This window comes from Dioscorea cayenensis, chromosome 7 (assembly GCF_009730915.1).
Source record: "Dioscorea cayenensis subsp. rotundata cultivar TDr96_F1 chromosome 7, TDr96_F1_v2_PseudoChromosome.rev07_lg8_w22 25.fasta, whole genome shotgun sequence".
In the NCBI taxonomy this organism is placed as follows: Eukaryota; Viridiplantae; Streptophyta; class Magnoliopsida; order Dioscoreales; family Dioscoreaceae; genus Dioscorea; species Dioscorea cayenensis.
The window spans coordinates 9,460,979-9,473,551 of NC_052477.1; the positions used below are offsets into that span (position 1 = coordinate 9,460,979).

At 42.7% G+C, this 12,573-nt stretch overlaps 1 non-coding gene and 1 pseudogene across 1 annotated transcript; both read right to left on the reverse strand.

Annotated features, from left to right (window-relative positions):
- Positions 1 to 12,573, reverse strand: part of LOC120265063 — a 45,588-nt pseudogene that overhangs the window by 9,889 nt on the left and 23,126 nt on the right.
- On the reverse strand, positions 2,494 to 2,601 carry LOC120266121. The gene has a single exon (XR_005537963.1). It is a non-coding gene; the product is annotated as a small nucleolar RNA R71 (small nucleolar RNA).

Sequence of the window (12,573 nt, forward strand, 5' to 3'; positions counted from 1 at the left end):
TCCTTATTCCTTATATGAGCATTACTTTTCTCGGATTTTTACACTAATATGTGTGTTTTTATGTTACTTATACGATAGGGTTGTGAGGTCGAGTATGAAGGAAATAGGCAAATGTGGATCATAATACACCAATTTTGAAGAAATCTTGCTAAGGTTCAAACGCTAAGACATAGGTCGTGTGAGATGTTAGAGGTGTGCCAACCTCCTCGTATTCGAGTTGGGCACATCCATTTGAGGGGCACAAAGGCGCTCACATTCGAGCATTCTCGACTTATGCACATAGAACAAGAGCTCCGCCAACGTGTACACCATCGAAGAAGCAAAGTGATCCACTGACGTGAACGTGTGCTTGTTGTGCTACTCCCGATGAAAAGTATGGAATTGGGAAGTCGTGTCAGATCATCACGTAGCAACAATGTAGCATATATTAGTAGCAAAGACCGCCACAAAGCTACGAGAAACCAGAGAAACAGAGAATCCACACGTGCATGTGGAAATTATCCACGCCTGCAGTGGGAAATTCCAGACGGGCGCTGGAGCATCCACTGCCGTAGTCGCCTCGATTCCAAACTCTCTATTTAAAGTCGATTTAGCCCCAATTTTGGTATTATTTTCTCCATCTTTTCCCTAACTTTAGAGAGGGCTTCGGCTAGGGTTTTGAGGGGTATTGGCCAAGGTTTTGGAGAGGTTCTACGGCTCCACATCGCTCATTCCTTAGGAAGAAGGTTGGTAGGAGCTCCGTCGAGGCGCATCCTATACCGGACGAGGGAATCCTTGACGATTTAGTAGAGGACTTTCCACAAGACCATCGACACGACTATCGAGGGGGTTTCTTTTATGGATTCATTGCTTTTTACATTCTATTTCTTTTGATTGTACTTAGCTCCATGGAGAGCTAAACCCCTAGTGGGTACTCTGCATTGTGAACCCTAGGATGTATTTGTTTCTTTTGAACCTCTTTATTATACTTTCAATAAATTGATGTTTATTGTGAGTTCCAACCTTGAATGCTTGATTGTATGAACATTTCCCTAGAGTGACACTAGGGTTGAGAGTTCTTGTTGGTAACCTTGTGAGTGAGTGACACACCACGAGCGTAGACAAATCTAGGTCGAGAGGGCTGAGAGGGTGAGCTCGAGAAGCACAGAGCTTCCCCTTCCTCCGGGCGTGATAGGTTCTACCTCCGCTCCTCGAGTTCTTTAGGCCATAATAGAGTGAATGGTCTAAGGGATAAACTTCCGCTGGGGCTTAGCTGCGCGTGCAACTGGAGTGAAGCGCTGAGGTGATCTTAGTATCTAGGGCTCAATTGTGATTAGGGACCTTCCACCTGACCAAAGGGTTAGGTCTATAATTAGGAAGAGATTTATCACTTGGAATCCCTAGAGCTCATTGCAACTCTATGCGAAAAGTGAGGTGTTGAGATTGTTCGATTTCTCCCCGGGACATGTATAGAGTTAGGCATAGTTGACCTTAGATTTGGGACTATGTAATTAAGGATTTCCACTGACTCACGATTGCATTGATTAGAAGCATAATAGAGGGTTCTTGCACTTGAAACAATTATCCTAGGTGGAGCATTATCCGGTACCCCATCTTTATCGATTGCCTTACCCCTTCTTTACTTTTTGCTCTCTTACTTGTTGCTTTTACTGTTGAGAATTGAATCATTGTCACACTCATTATCATTGATCTTTTACATAACTAAGAATCGAATTAAGTATTTTTATTCCCTACTCCCTGTGGATTCGATACCCGCTCACCCGGAATTATTACTTCGACAAACCCGCACTTGATGGATATACGCAAGGGGAACTTGTCAAGTTTTTGGCCGCTATGGGGAGTAGGCGCTAGGAGATACTTTTGCACTTTGTTTTTCTTAGCTATTTCACCACACATTCTATTTCACGCCTTCTTATTCTATCATTGTTCTGATTTTTCTTTTTCTTTTTTGGTGTAGCTCCAGTGTTATGACCCGAGGGAATTCATCAATATCGATTGAAGGAGATCCCGAGCTTGAACGCACACTTAGAAGAAAAAGGGAAAGAACTCCCGGCAAGAAACAACATAATTCAAACTGGATTTGAAGGTGAGGAATTTGAAAACATGGCGTAACAAAAATGAGCAACAACGAACACTAACCGACTATGCCGATCTTAGTGTTGGGGACACAATCGAGTATTGTGCGTCTCGACATTACAACTCAAAACTTCGAGCTAAAGAAGGCATTCATCCATATGTTGTAGCAGCCCACACACTCAACGGTTTGCTGATGAGGATCCAAACACATACATAGAGAGCTTTCTCGAGGTGAGCGATATGCTGAAGATAAATGGGGTGACGGATGATGCCATCAAATTGAGAGCCTTCCCATTTTCCTTGAAGGGTAGAGCGAAGCAGTGGCTACACTCATTACCTAGAGCATCAATCACTACTTGGGAGGAGATGGTAGAAGCTTTTCTAGCCCGTTATTTTCTTCCCTGGAAAAATCGCGAAAAGCTTAGGAATGAGATCTCATCCTTTGTGCAAGCTTGAATTGGAGTCTCTATTCGAGACATGGGAAAGGTTCAAGGAACTTCTGAGAAAGTGTCCGCAACATGGATTCCCGGAGTGGATGATTGTTCAAAATTTTTTTAAAATGGTTTGAACCCGAGTACAAGGCAACTCTTGGATGCGACAGCAGGAGGTACCTTAGGTAGCAAAACTCCCGATGAGGCTCATCAATTAATTGAGGAAATGGGGTTAAATAGCTACCAATGGAATGCTAGGAGAAGAAAAAGGTGGCCGGTCTCCATGAAATTGATGCGTAACCCTCATCATGGCGTAAGTAGAGAGTCTTAGTAAGAAGCTAGATCGCATAGCTCAATAGAGTTGTAGGCCGTGAGCAATCGCACCGGGTTGTGGTGGAGGACATGATCCCTCCGATTGTCCGATCGCTATTGGTGATGTTTCTTCATGGAAAAACGTTGACTTTGTAGGTACGGCATGAGACCCTCAAGGGAACCCATATAGCAATATCTTACAATTCAAAGTTGGAGGAATCAACCCAACTTTTCATGGAGTAATCAAGGACCACAAAAGGCCATGGGGCTACCGGGTTTCCAACAACAACAACAAGTCCCTCAAGTGGAAAACAGAATTTCAGGCTTGGAAACCCGAATGACGGATTTAGAGAAGCACTTGGCTAGATTTATTCAACTGCAAATACACGGCTTTGAATCACCGAGGCTACACTCAGCAGCGACACCGCCTCTTTGCACAACCTTGAAAATCGTGGGGCAAATCGCGAAGTCTCTCCGAAAAGGCCACATGGAAGTTTACCAAGCAATACGGAAACCAACCCTAGAGAACATGTGAAGGCGATCACTTTGAGAAGTCGTCGTGAGGTTGAAGGGAGGCTTCCGAATGAGAAGTCGAAAGAACATGCACCCGAGGTTGTAGAGGTTAAGGAGGAAGCAAAGAAAGAGAAAGAGGTGGTATCCCCACCTTTTCAACCCAAGAATCTCTTTATCCCTCTAGATTGAAGAATGACCAAGGGACTGAACAAGATAACAAGTTCCTCGAGTTTATTCAAGCAACTCCACATCAATATCTCCTTTTGTAGAGGCATTAGCTCAAATGCCTAAGTATGCGAAGTTCCTGAAAGACTTGTTGACTAACAAAAGGAAGTTGGAGGAGAGTGCTTTAGTGGTGCTAGATGCTTTATGCTTGGCGGTGCTGTAAAAGAACATGCCGAACAAGAAGAAAGACCCGGAAGCTTCATCATTCCGTAACATCGGCAACTTAGGTGAGGAAATGGCACTCAGTGGATTCAGTGGGCAAGTATCAACGCCATGCCATACACTTTTCTTCCAAAAGCTAGGCTTGGGAGAGCCTAGGCCTACTCTGATGACTTTACAATTGGCGGACCGAACGGTGCGACATTAGAGAGGTATCTTTGAAGACGTGCTTGTCAAGGTGCACAAGTACATTTTTTTGATTGATTTCATAGTGTTAGATGTCGATGAGGATGCGGATGTACCCTTGATACTTGGGAGACCGCTTCTTGCACTTTCCAAATCATTGATTGACATGGACGGCGGAGAGCTCACATTGAGAGTTGGAGATGACAAACTCACTTACCGCTCTTGTCGAAGCCATGCGGGATTCTCTCGATTTTGTTGACACTTTGTATTTTCTAGACACTACTGATGAGCTTGTTGATGAATACATGTAGGAAATGTTCAACCCGGATCCATATGAAAGTTTGTTCCACCAAAAGGAGAGCAATGAGGAAGTAATGATGCTTGGGTCGACTGAAGAAGTAACATCTACCCCGGGGATATTGAAGAAGGTGTTCGAAAAATGAAGAGGGCTAGGAGACGCCATCGAAAAAATGCTCTAAGACTCGTTAGAGACGTACATGAACCAAGAAAAGTTGATGAACCATTGCTAGGGCAATCAAGTCCCGATAATACACACTCTACCCTCAAGAGACTTTGCACATCATGTTTCCAAGCCATGGGTAAGAGGGCGACTTTTCATTCATGAACCCCCGTGAGGTAAGACAAGATACGCTAGTTAAGTGACGTTAAACAAGCGCTTCTTGGGAGGCAACCCAAGTGTTTCATCGCTTTTCTTATCATTTAGTTTAGTTTCTTTGCATGAATAAATTGTTAAGTGTTGGTGTCGTAATTTTTAGATGCTTGTGCTGTGATTTTGTTGTGGGTTTTTAAAATTCATCGTGTGTTTTATGAGGGATTGGCTAAAAATTTGGTCATTTTCGAGCTCTATTTTATATTTTTCAATCGGTAAAATTTGCACAATAGGGCGTGCTCCGAGTGTGTAAACATGTTCGCAAATTTTCCTCAGAGCCCCGCAGATTTTTCTAAGTCATCCGAGAACACACGCAGTGGAATTTCCACACGCCTGCGGGGGTGCAGACCGCGAGCTCATCCGAGAAGGCACAGGGCGCAGGGCTACCCCTCGTGAATCCACCATGCCACCGCCACACGCCTGCGGGTACTTCGGCAGTGCGGTGAAGTCCCCGCAGAAGGGCGCTTTTTCCCGAGAGCATCACTGTGGGCGTGGACTCCGCCCCGTGAGCGCACCTTTAGTGAACCACGCACCCGCGGTACTTTCCGCACGCCTGCAGGAAACTCGCAGATGAGTTCTCTCCATCTCGAGAAGACACAGGGCAGTGGCCGCCTCGTGAGTTTGGCATGTGAATGTCCACGCCCGTGGGGAATTTTTCGCATGGGCGCGTGAAACACTTAGTATTTTTTTCTCGAATGTCCGTGGAAGCCATATGGGGAATGCGGCCGCCAGGGTCGTGGCCACGGGCGTGATATTCTCGCACGCCCTGCGAGAGAAGTCGAGTCAAAGGAGCATTTTTCCGAAGAGCACTGTGGGCATGCCATGCCCCCGTAGTGCTTTTTGAAGTGAGGTGCACGCTGGGGAATTTCCACACGCCTGCTGGATGCACAGTAACGCCAAAAGTCGTGGCTCTGTTTAAAAGAGGATAGTTCCTCTCCCTCTTCACGATTTCTATTCGCCTGAAAACACTCTCACAGTATTCTCCAAGTTCAGAGTGCTAATTTGGTGGGATTTTAGTGAAGTTTTCAGCCGGGCTCTTCATTTTCTCACCCATCGCTCGGGTAGTTATTTTTTTATCATCTTCCTTGCCAATTCATGGTTTCTATCGATCAATCCTCGGTTAATAATGCTTCGCTTTCTTCAATTGGAAAGATGATTTATGCGTTTAGAACGGTTAGAAGTATTATTTAGGTTCTATTTTTGGATTGTCGAAGCGTGGTCAGCGGTTCTCACGCCCCGTGGATCCACATGCGCAGTAAATTCCACATGACCGTGTGGATTGCAAGCATTGGTTTATCAACTTGTTTGATCAATTTCGCTTAAATCTTGCGCATTACGGCACCCAGGTCAAAGAAACAAGTCGATAAGATACCACGTGAGTCGCCCTCCCCAGCTCGAGGGCACACGGTTTGCAATCCCTAGAGCATCGTGTTCGCTATAAGCACTGCCAAGGCTCTCGCTTTTGGGCGCACTCGATTCTTAGACACCCACTATATCATGCGAGATCTGCAGTAGGAGATGAGTTTGTCGATGAGATCGAGGATCCTCGCTTCGTAAGGTGGTTGGCTGTAGTTGTCGACGATTAGAGAGCCACCATCCCGAGAGTTTGCAATCTGAGGTGTTATCATCATTCGAGTTTGATAGATCGTATGCGAGCTTCGACATTGTGGACACCGTTCAATTCATAGTATTTGGACACCACCATAGCTTGAGCATTACACAATTCTTTCAAGACTACTTGGCTTGTATGAAGAGGCATTCACAGATACAGAGGAATATGCAAAGTTACCGACCGACACCTCGGAACCTCGACCCCGCAGAGCTTACATGAGTGTTATGTGGACAAGGTCAAGACGAGCCTGGGGTGTCCAAGGCCACGGCCTTTCCCGACCGCGATATAGATACTTGCATGCCATTATGAGTAGGTCGGGTGAATGGGCCTGGTGATAGTACTCGGTGTCCCTCGAGTCAACAAGAGCTACCGCATTTTGTACTCGATGGTACAACACTCACCGATTCACTTAGGGCACATCCCTCGCGTAGTACATCGACATCGTGGATACTATGCTAGATCGAGCTGATCTTCTCTGGGCCCCTACATTACGCAGATAGTGCCGGGCATGGGTCTCTGGATTCGATTCTGTAGGGGCCAGAAGATAAGCTGTACCGCTGCCCCCGAGTCTCAGAGACGACGCGTTGATGGGCATGGTCCGCAGTGGTTCTGACAAGGGTTTTTGCTTTTAATACTACCAACCCGCAGAGATAGCCTGAGATGAGGATGATGTAGCTGTGAGCATCTCGCACCCGCCTCCCGAGCCTCACCAAAGAACGATGGGAGACATGAGGCACCTCCAAAGGGAGCCACCATCTCGAGCCAATGATCGCTTGTGAGGGCCTCGAGAATGCTATAGGGGTGGTCCGAGCTGAGGATGCCGAGATTAGGCTACGCAGACTACTCAAGACACGTAGTTCATGGCGCTGCTTCGACGCAGTTACAAGCAGATTTTTAGAGCGAGACGTCACTCATCATTTGTATTGCGGCTCGAGGACTTCTCAGCCCCCTCGGCCTCCAAAGACCTCCATCCTCGACCCTCAAAGACCTAAGTGGACCCACCATGTGTATCTCCAATAAAGATAGCAGAAGACAGGAGCCCTGAGAGCAAAGATCGCACAATTGACTTCTCCCTTTACTTTCTTGCATTTTTATTTTACTTTTCTTGTTTTTAGACTTGTTCACTCAGAAAGGATTCCCCTTCTGAGTTTATTTTCATTTTCGCATCATCGAGTCGTATTCATTGCTTCATCTTTTATATATACTCAAGTTATTTCATCTTTATTGAGCTTCACTGAACCCCCCTCTTGTATGCGTGCAGATGGTCTTGTCTTCTTGGGAATTGAGACTTAGTCATGGGCACGGCTAAGTTGCTGAGGTACTTGGCCGTGTGAGCTTCTCAACCCGTCGGAACACTTCTCCCATGGAATTAGCTTCATCTAACGCAACACTAGGAGTCAGGGGAGTATTGTTTTGATTGCTTCTCCCACATTTGCTTTTGAAGGATGTATATTTTGAGTGAGCTTGCATGTGTACATTGGGGACAATGTACAAGATAAGTGTGAAGGAGGGAGTTTCATAGTGCGCACATCTTTTCTATTGTTCTTGATTGTCATATGCTCACATAGCCAATGGAGTTTCACCTTAGTTGTAATGATTGTATTCTTGAGTTTAGGAGAATTTCTAACATTGAATGTTTTCATGCTCTAGTTCTTGCTTGAATTTTTAGGAATTTTTGCCCGATTTACACTTAGTGCACTACTCACTATTTAAACTCTATTGGAAACTCATGTTCGATGTTAAAGGGACTAGTTAGGTTTATTTTCTTGTGCTATATTCTAAAAAAGAAATGATGAAAATGAAAAGAAGGAACAAAATAGTGTTATTGTTTATTTGTGTTTGTTGGATGGAAAGAGCTACCACCTATAAAGTATGAATCTACTCTCATAAGTCGGATACTAGTTATGCCCTAATGAGAGAAAGAGCTATCTTATAGAATGAGTGAAAGCTACCACTGGTAGAAAGAGCTACCACCTTGAAAGTGTTAAAAGCCACCTTTAGGCCGCTTGGAAAAGGGCTACCTTAGAGGATGTGAAGCTACTACCATCTTTGAAATTGTTGTCACTTTTGTAGATCAACAAGTCCCTTGCACTTAGAACTTTGAGGAGTATATCTTGGTTGTTTTTGAGTGAGTTCACACACATACACGAAATATGGGTTTGTTGTCCTTTTTTATTCAAGTTTTTAGCTAGAGCATTTATTTTTTCGTATTTAGTGTTGAAATTTTCCTTCATTGTAGAATACTTCCGTTGTATACCTTGGTGAACCTAAGGCCAAGCTACTCTTCAATATTTTCATCATTAATACGTATGCATGTTTTAATGTTTGCTTTGAGGACAAGCAAAAGCTAAGTGTGGGGAGTTTGATAAGTGCTTGTGCGATACGAATGCGAATCGCTTTCATTCCTTATGCTCAGCATTACTTTTCTCGGGTTTTATACTAATATGTGTGTTTTTATGTTACTTTTTATGCGTGTAGGGTTGTGATGCCAAGTATGAAGGAAATAGGCCAAATGTGGATCATAATGCACCAATTTTGGAGGAAATCTACTAAGGTTCAAACGCTAAGACATAGGTCGTGTGAGATGCTAGAGTGTGTGCCAACCTCCTCAGATTCGAGTGGGCACATCCATTTGAGGGGCACAAAGACAATCACATTCGAGCATTCCCGATTTATGCACATAGAACAAGAGCTCCACCAACATGTACACCATCGAAGAAGAAAGTGATCCACGATGTGAACGCGTGCCCTGCTATGCTACTCCCGATGAAAGTATGGAATTGGGAAGTCAGGTCGAATACTGTAGCAATAATGTAGCATATATTGTAGCAAAGACCGCCACAAAGCAGAGAAACCGAGAAATGTAGAATCCACACGGCATGTGGAAATTATCCACGGCCGCAGGGAAATTCCCGCACGGGCGATGGAGCATCCACGCCCTGCGTAGTCGCCTCGATACCACTCCTATTTAAAGTCGATTTAGCACCCGATTTTTGGTATTCTTTTTCTCCATCTTTTCCCTAACTTGGAGAGAGGGCTTCGCTAGGGTTTTGAGGGGTATTGGCCAAGGTTTTGGAGAGGTTCTACGGCTCCGACATAGTCATTCCTTAGGAAGAAAGGTTGGTAGGGAGCTCCGTCGAGGCGTATCCTATACCCGGACTCGAGGGAACTCCTTGGACGACGTAGTAGAGGACTTTCCATAAGACCATCGACACGACTATCGAGGGGGTTTCTTTATGGATTCATTGCTTTTACATTCTATTTCTTTGATTGTACTTAGCTCCATGGAGAGCTAAACCCCTAGTGGGTACTCGGGTATTGTGAACCCTAGGATGTATTTGTTTCTTTGAACCTCTTTATTATACTTTCAATAAATTGATGTTTATTGTGAGTTCCAACCTTGAATGCTTGATTGTATGAACATTTCCCCAGAGTGACACTAGGGTTGAGAGTTCTTGTTGGTAACCTTGTGAGTGAGTGACACACCACGAGCTGCTAGACGAGCTAGGCTGGAGAGGGTTGAGAGGGTGAGTCGAGAGGTACAGTGGAGCGTCCCCTTTCCCTCCGGCGTGATAGATTCTACCTCCGCTCCTCGAGTTCTTTGCGGCCATAATAGAGTGAATGGTCTAAGGGATGAACTTCGCTAGGGCTTAGTTGCGTGCAGCAACGGAGTGAAGCGCTGAGGTGATCTTAGTATCTAGGGCTCAATTGTGGTTAGGACCTTCCACCCTCGACCAAAGGGTTAGGTCTATAATTAGAAGAGATTTATCACTTGGAATCCCTAGAGCTCATTGCAACTCTATGCGAGTGCGAGGTGTTGACATTGTTCAATTTCTCCTCCGGGACATGTATAGAGTTAGGAATAGTTGACCTTAGATTTGGGACTATGTAATTAAGGATTTCCATGACTCATCATTGCATTGATTAGGAAGCATAATAGAGGGTTCTTGCACTTTAAACAATTATCCTAGGGTGGAGTATTATCCGGGTACCCCATCGTTTATCGATTGCCTTACCCCTTCTTTACTTTTTGCTCTCTTACTTGTTGCTTTTACTGTTGAAAATTGAATCATTGTCACACTCATTATCATTGATCTTTTACATAACTAAGAATCGAATTAAGTATTTTTTTATTCTCTACTCCCTCGTGGATTCGATACCCGCCACCCGGGATTATTACTCGACAAAACCCGCGCACTTCATGGATATACGCAAGGGGACCTTGTCATAATCTTTAGTATCTAGGGCTTAATTGTGACTAGGGTCTTTCGAATCGGACCAAAGGGTTAGATCTATATTAGAGAATAGGGTTTATCACTTGGAGTCTATAGAGCTTTAAGCAACCTTACAGCTGTGAGGCTCGAGATCGAGCGATTTCTCCACTGAGACATAGTATAGGGTTAGTCACGGTTGACCTTAGGTTTGGGACCGTGTGTTTTAGGATTTCCACAACTCATTAAGCATCGCTAAGAGACATAATAGTTGGTCTTGCACTTGAACCACTAGTCCTAATGTGAGCAATGTCCGAGTGCCCCACTTTCTGTCGATTGCCTCTCTTATCATTTACCCGTGCCTCCTTCTTCTTTCCTTATTTCTATTTTCATTGATTTTGTTCACACTACTATCAATTCATCTTCATTCTAGTTAAATAGAAATCTTTGTGTTTCTGATCACTATTCCCTGTGGATACAACTACCCACTCAGCAGTGTATTATTACTTCCAAAAATCCGTGCACTTGCGGTTCGTAGGCAAAAGGGCATTGTCAAATAGTAACTCCAAGAAACTGATTTTGTAAAAGCCAAAGAAGAGCATTATATTGAGCACGTTCTTGGTCACGTTGAGCATGTTCTTGGTCAAGCTCGTCTTTCATTTGTTGCATTTGTTGCATTTGTTGTTTTATTTGATGAAATCTCTCAACAAATTCACTTGATTGGGTGCTTGAAGCAGCAAAATTTCTACTAGTTGTACCACCATAATAACTTTTGGGTGTTGTACCTAATCCAACACCTCTCACACGCCCACATCATTCTTTTTCCAATCACTTCGTCAAAAATTTCAAATTCAACTACTTGCATATCCTCATCTAGTGTTTCACATGCAGCTGACTTCTCATTTGCTTTATCCTACATATATTAAAGTAAACATTTTTAAAGAAGTAATATATTTCAAAACAAATTATGAAGTATGGAATACTATAAACATAATTATTACCATAATTTGTCCAGTTTCCATGTTCATTTGAGAAACCATAGTTTTGTATATGAGTTGCTTTAAAAAATTCAAGGCATCCTACTTTTCTTCCATTGCTAACCTCCTATAAGTAATTAAACAAAAATTTGTTTGAAACACAAACATCAAGAGTTTAACTTTAACACATCATTGAATTAAATAAAAAAACTAAATCAACAATTATAACTCATACTAACAATTTAATGCTTAATATATAGTTGCTTACCATTTCCTTTTCCTTTCTCACAAAACTCTATGATCCAGATGTATGACTACATTTTTGTTGCTTTTTACTAGCAACCCCATGCTTTTATGAATTATACTCAATTACATGTATATTAAATTATAAATAAGAAATGATAATTTTAATAAAGTACGTAAAATAACTATTCATACCTTTCCTTTCGTTGAACACCAAAAATTGACTAATTGTTCCCTTTGCCATCGAATGGTTGCATTTGGATGATTGTCTTTGTTCACCTGCAAACCATCTTCTCATTTGAAATGACGTTTTTTCAAATCATGCTTGTAATCTCTCTATTTCTTCCCCCAAAGACTTTAGCACATACTCTCTCGAAATTTGAAAAGCAAGTCGTAACTATTTGAAAACATTATAACAAATTTAGTTTATTAATATAACTTAATAATGTTTCTATATTTATAGCCACAACATTTGAACAATTTAATTATGTGGATTTACCTAAATAAATTTGAATAATTCATCCTTCAATGTTTTTGGCACTTTATGCCTACTCTCATAATGCAGCCCAATTTGTTGACTAGCTCGAGTAAGCATTCGAAGAAATTCAGCCAATATTTATGCTTCGGGCCAAATTAATTGTCCCAAATGATTTTTACTCACCAAAATCCTCTTCTGGGGATAATGACCACAATTTCTTCAAAGTAGTTTGACCTGCTGTCCATTCCTATGAACTAAAATAATTTATATCTTACTATAAAGTTAGAACATTAATGCAAATGCAATAAATTATGATTGAATCTGAAATTAACTCAGTATTTAAATTCTATCGCTTCATTGACGTGGGGAACATTATCTAATCTAGTGCTATTGTTTTTGGTTTGGATCATCTTCATTATGATTTGAACTAGCTGAAGATGATGAAATTGAATAGTGGGGAGGAACATCAAGTATTGGAGT